A 6,478-nucleotide genomic window follows, 5' to 3' on the forward strand; every position below is an offset into this window, starting at 1 on the left:
AGCCAATTGAGATTAATTATGAGCCTTTATTAGCCGGCCGGCGACTGACTCTCTACCACTGCAGGGCTAGAGGAGATCAGCCCCGAGCTTTCAGAGCAGGCAGCTGATAAAGCTCAAGACCATATCCTGGTGGTCTCCTGAACAAGCCAGCAGATTACAGAAGTGGAAGTTGGCTTTTAGCATATCTTTGCCCGGAACAACACCCTTAATTAACAAGTAAATGGATTACAGAAGCAGACATTGGCCATCTACACATTTTATACAATACACTTCCTAAACCACACACAAGCAAGTAGGACAACTTCTGATATCTAAAGATATTTCTTCCCTGTAGCTGACTTAGCTAGTTTGCTCACTTGAAAATTTTCCACCCTTAACAAATATATCAGATTGGAGAATTTTATAGATTTAAGGTGCTCTAAAATTCTTGTACTTTAGGCTTTTACTTAGATATATGTATTTACTAATTACAAAGATAAAAATAAAAAGTTTTTTTAAGCTGAGGGGAATAAATGGAATTTTAACATCAATCATTCACAATAAATATAATAAATGAGATGAAAAGAATAATAGAAAATGTCAAGATAAATAGAAATCACTTGAGACAGCATAAATAAATCCAATTAAATTAGTAAGGAAAGTAAATATAAAAAGACTAAACTCATCATAAAAATTTAAAGATTGTTAAGTCGGATTTTAAAATTGTAAAGAAGCCATGTACTATAATAGACAAAAAATTGAAAAAGAACTAAAGAACTAATGATTAAATAAATAATGATATAGAAAAGAAGAGAATATTATGCATTAATGAAAATAAATCACAAGAGCTAGATTTTTAAATCTAAATCTTAAACTCATAATGTAGAGGAGAAAGCTCACAGTGCGTATAATATTGGGTCTTCAGTGGTATTGGTGACATTTTATATCCATAGCTATTTGTTGGTTACACATGTTCATTGTATATTTTGTATGCCTTCTTGTAATTATTAAATATTTTTTGTATGTATTTTACCCCCCTTAAATTTCTGTTAAGTGTAGATTACAGACATACCATCTCTCAACAAGTCAAATGCTCCCAGTTTTTTAAAAATCAAAGCCACACTTCCTTTATAAGACATTAGAGAAACAAGGATATTACCATTTTAAGTGTTAAAAGAGGTCAATTTGGTTTAAAGAAAAATCAAGCAACTCAGTTGCTAAAAACAATGTTCAGAGGTTTAGGGCCTGAAATGGTGTATTAGTTACACCTACAGTCCTCAAGTTCAATTGTTATGGTGATTCTCTGTGACAAAAGTCAGAGTTAATAGCGTCCAAAAAGAAAATAGGAGTCAAACACTGTTTGACTTTAGGGGATGATCTCATCCTGTTAGAGGATCTAGAAACCTTCCCTGAAATAAGTGGATTTAGTATTGGTTCTAGAAATATGTTTGGGCTCCTGTAAGGTGGAGATCTGGATCTGTATAGCCAGGCAAGGCAACTCTGAGCAGAGGAAGTACTTAGAATAAAAGCGTGGTGATGCCCCACAAGCTAAGGACAAGAGGCAATAAGGACTCACATTATATACAATTAAGAGGTGTTGCTCTAATTAGCAGCACTTTTATAGTAAATCACAACAGACTTTTCCTGTATCTCATTCAGAGATATTTTGTTACCCTAACTTTATTGAGTTGTAATTGAGATACGACATGGTGTAAGTTTAAGGTGTGCAATGTGATGATTTGATACACGTATATATATTGTGAAATGTTTACCATAATAAGGTTAGTTATCACATCCTTCACCTAACACAGTTACCATGTTGTTGTTATGGTGAGAACATTTAAACTCTACTCAATAGCGATTTTTCAAGTACACAATACAGTACTATTAACTATAGTCGCCCTGCTGCACATCAGAGTCCCAGAACTTATTCATCTTATAACTGGAAGTTTAAATCCTTTGACCAAGACCTCATTTCCCCTACTCTCTAGCCCCTGGCCGCTACTATTCCACTCAAAGATATTCTTAAGTTATCTAAATTTTGAGTCTAGACCTGACGTCTCCTTTCCCCAGTGTTGGCTGGTAACTAAGAGGGATTATTTCACTTGCAAAACTGACAATAACAGAGGCATTGTTTTAGGTACTGACTGTCCCAAGTGCTCCCAACTCAACCGTCAGCAGATCCTCCTTTTTCCACTTTTGGTTTTCTGGAGGAGGATTTTCTGGAGTCTGCAAAGAACCAAAGATGAAAAGTCCTGTGTATTTCTCTGACTTTCACGCTTGGATTGTCCTTCCAGACACTACAATGGGTGTCTGCTTAGAAAAATACACCAAGGGTTACTTTTTAAAAAGTTTTATTTATGTTAGAATACCCCTTTCTACACTTGTAGCAAGGTGACATTTTCGCTTTTACTACAAATGGGGAATTGATTTTTGAGGGCTGTAAAATTAGTGCCTATTCCCATGAGAATCTCAGATGCTGGAGGCTGGGTTGAGTGTATATAGTATTGAGTGTCCCAATTGAGACTATTAAAAAAAATTTTTTTTCAGGTTTCTATCCTCTAGGGACTTTTTGTCTTATTTACTTCCATGAGCTTGGGGACCATCTTTTTCCACTTGGGGCCGATCTTGAATTTTTTAAACCTAGTTTTGCATCCTGGATCTTCTAATTACTTCAGTTCCTCATCTGTAAAATAGGGCTAATGCCCATGCTGCCTCAGTGGTATTTATGTATAGAAGAGCAAACACACATGTATGAACTCATCCTCCGACTCTTGGTTTAGGGAAATAGGCATCTGCTCCTTTCTCACCTTTGTGACTTAGATCTTTCTTTCTTCCCATAACCAATGGGCATATATCTATCCTTTGTCCTTAGGTGCTAAATACTAATGTGAATCACTTGTTTGCTTTGGATGGTGAGCCCCTTGACAGCCAGGTAGATGTCATATCCAGCACAGTGTCTGTAATTAGTATGTATCCAAATCTTCATGGAATAAATAAATGAATGTACATGAATGAAAGAGGCATGATCTCCGATAGAGAAATCTACCTCTTCTATTTTATAGTGATGACTACTCAGAGCACAAAACCAACACCCAATAATAGTAATGTTTATTGAGGGCTTACCATTTCAAGGCATTGTGTCGAAAGGTTTTACATGTATTGTCTTGTTTACTGGGCACACAACCCTATGGCCTGTTATTACCTGCATTTATAGATAAAGGAGCTAAGGCTCAGAGATGCGCAATGTGAGCCAGGATCACACGGATAGTATGGGATGCACATGGAATTAAAATAAGTCAGTTGGAATCCAGAATTTAAGATCTCAGTTGCCAGGCTGAGCCAGATTCAGAGTATAAAAAGAACCAAAATGAAGAACTCTTCTGTTTTCTTGAGGAAACATATAAATTCAGCGATTCTATGTTAAATGTTCTATGTTAATGCAATAGATATTATTAGCACCTACTATGTGCTAGGCACTGGTCTAGGCACTGGGGACACATAGAAAAGAAGAACATATGGATATGACTGATGGAATTTGCATCCTTGTGTGTGTGGTGAACAGACTATGAACTAAGAAACCGACTAATAAACAAGACAATTTCTGATGAGGATAAGAATTGTAAGGAAAATAACATACTGTGGAGGGATGTACCTGAAAGGAGACACTACCTTAGTCAGGAGAAGCCTCCTCATAGAGATGGTTCAGTGGGAAAAGCAAACCCAACTGAAGGAAATGATGGTTCAAAAACTTAGAAGTGGGAACAGGAATGAGCTGGGCTTGAGTTTTCCCGAGGACAAGAAAACAGCCTGGAGGGACTGATGTGGAACACGTCACACACTGGGTTAGAGACCCAGGCGGGGCTTTATCATATAGCACCTTTGGGGTCTTGGTGGGGAGTTTGGATTTTATTGTAAGAGTGATAGGAGTCATTGTAAGGTTAGTGAGGGAGGTGACATTAGATCATTGCATTGGAGAGATCATTCTTGCTGCTGATTGGGATGTAGATTATAAGAGAAAGAATGAATATCTGGATGCCATAGATGAAGCTCTGTGGTTTTTTGATTGAAAGATAATAGTAGTTTGAACTAGAGCAGTTAGTATCAGGGAAATGGAGACAATGATACTTAACTGCACTATTTCGAGAAGGTAGCATTTACAGTGTTGCAAGAAGCGACACCCAACAGAGAAATTTGGACACTCAGACAACTTTGTTAGAGGAAGGAGAATTTATTAGTGGGCAGAGTGTGTGGGCTTAACAGCACCAAAGCATGAGCTCCCCTTGGTTAGATTTCTTACAGTTTTTATACCTCTGCAGTGTCCATGCAAGGGGCACGGGATTCCTTTGTCTGAGGTTCTAGGTGCACCTTATGACTCAGGATGGGGAGGGGGAGTTTCTGGTGGCGCTGCAAGGGGGAAGGAATTCCCAGACCACTAGTCCTTTTTATTTACAGATTATTTGTCTTGTAGGTGTGATAAGAGTTTCCAGAAGGCCATTCAGAGATCTATAGGATGTAGTTAATCTATAACCGGCTGAGTCGGTTGCCGCGTCCTCTTTCTACCCTACTGCGTGACAAGGTCCGGAGATGGGGACAGAGGCTTCAAGGAATGCATCGTCAAGAACGAGGACGTGGCATGTGTTTAGGGATAATTGGTTTCTTAGAAATGATCCTATTAAGAGGGGGAATTTGGGTAGCACAAATTCTAGTAAGTGTAAACGCTATACAAATGGATTTCCTCAAAATTGGCTCTGAGGAAAACATAGTAAATTCCCCGCGTATGGAATCAGCTCTAGTCACCCTGACGTGTCCAGAATGCGTAAACCCTTTATTTGAACAATTATTAAGGGAAATTCCTTTTGACGCGCCTCTTAAAGATATTATGAATAAATTATAACAAGCTGAATTACTAGAACCAGTTTATACTCCTGTTCCCACGCAGTTAGTAGAAAAATTAGTAAAGGATAAGAAATTTACTCATAAGCCTGTGCCTACTATAGAAGGGCCTCCTTTTGTGGCCTAGTGGATAAATAGAAAACTCTGGTATCCACCTAGGGGGGCTAATAGTATGAAAAGATTACCTGATCTTCCTTTGCCTTATTCAGAAGCTTATAATAAAGATAGTATACATGTAGTGAATAAAGATAGAATTCATGTGCCTTATAGTAGTTTAAGTTTCATAGAAAGGCTGGCTAGGTCGGGATCTCCTTGGTGCTTAAAAACAAAGGAACAGAAACTTAGCTTATGAAAGCAGCTTTGTAAAACTGATTTTTATAAATATTTTCCTCATTACTGCACCAAGGAAACTTTTGAACAGCTATGAGAAAGGTTCAGCTTGAACTTTAGATATAGCATAAATCAAATAGCATTTAAAAGATTTCTTCAGGCAGAAAGAAGAACAATGTCTGCCCACAAGCCAATGCTTGCTGTTATGAATACATCTATCTATCACCTTTACTTAAATCAATCTGTATCTTACGTAATAGATATAATAATTAAAAGTTTAGATTGTTCCATCAGGTAGTTCTGTTCTAATGATTGAGAGAAAAATGTACTAGTTAATCATGAACATTAATAATAATATACTCTATAAGATTTTCTGCTCCGCCTAACCACAGAAATTTAACTCCCTGCTACCTTAACAACAAAGTATAATCAAATGCCAAATAAAAAGTATAAAAGTTGTACTCAAATCACAATAAAACGGAACAGTGTCACACCGCCTCTGAGCTGTGTAGTCGACTGTCTCCCGCGCCGACGCCTTGCCCACCTTCGGGGCCCCCTGGATCCTGTCGTGGCTGGACCGCGGCAGTCGGTCATTTCTGTAAGCCCTTCCCTTTGCATTTTTTAGATACCTTCTCTCTTAACAGGAATTGCTATTGGTTTGAATCCAGGAAGTAAAAGAAAGAGAGAAATGAAGTTTGATTCTTAGATTCTTGTTCTGATCATTTGTGCAAATGGTGGCGTCATTTAACTGTGATGGAGAAGACAGAAGTAGGTAAAATAAAGTTCAGATAAATGAGATAAGACATTACCAATCCTGCCCCCTCCCCCCCAAAACAACCCTCAGTGTAATTGAAACATAAAAGGGATTTTAAAAGGCTTTGTTAGGGACTTGGTAAAAATGAAGATGGTGAAAAGCTGCTAAGAGGAATGCAAGGAGACAAGGACCGGATTCCTTCAGTCCCTTCATAGAACTTCTCCTTAGTTGAGTTGCAGAGTAGATATCCCTCAGAGCTCCCTCAGCAGTGTGGGGCAGGTGGTGATCCAGGTGGCTTGCTGCAAAGGCAAACAGAAACCAAACAACTAGAGCCCCCACCTCACAGCTGCTTAAATTACCTGAGAGGAGGCCAGCTGGAGTCCATGAGCTTGAGGTCACCTGAGTTTTTGGTAGCCTCCAACAGACATGAGCAGATACCCGGTGATGAATCCAACAGCTCTAAGAGAATAAGAGTAGCTGGCATTCAAATCTCTTCCTTTCTAATGGTTTATAGTCTGT

This window comes from Pteropus medius, unplaced genomic scaffold (assembly GCF_902729225.1).
Source record: "Pteropus medius unplaced genomic scaffold, Ma_sr-lr_union100, whole genome shotgun sequence".
Lineage (NCBI taxonomy): Eukaryota > Metazoa > Chordata > Mammalia > Chiroptera > Pteropodidae > Pteropus > Pteropus medius.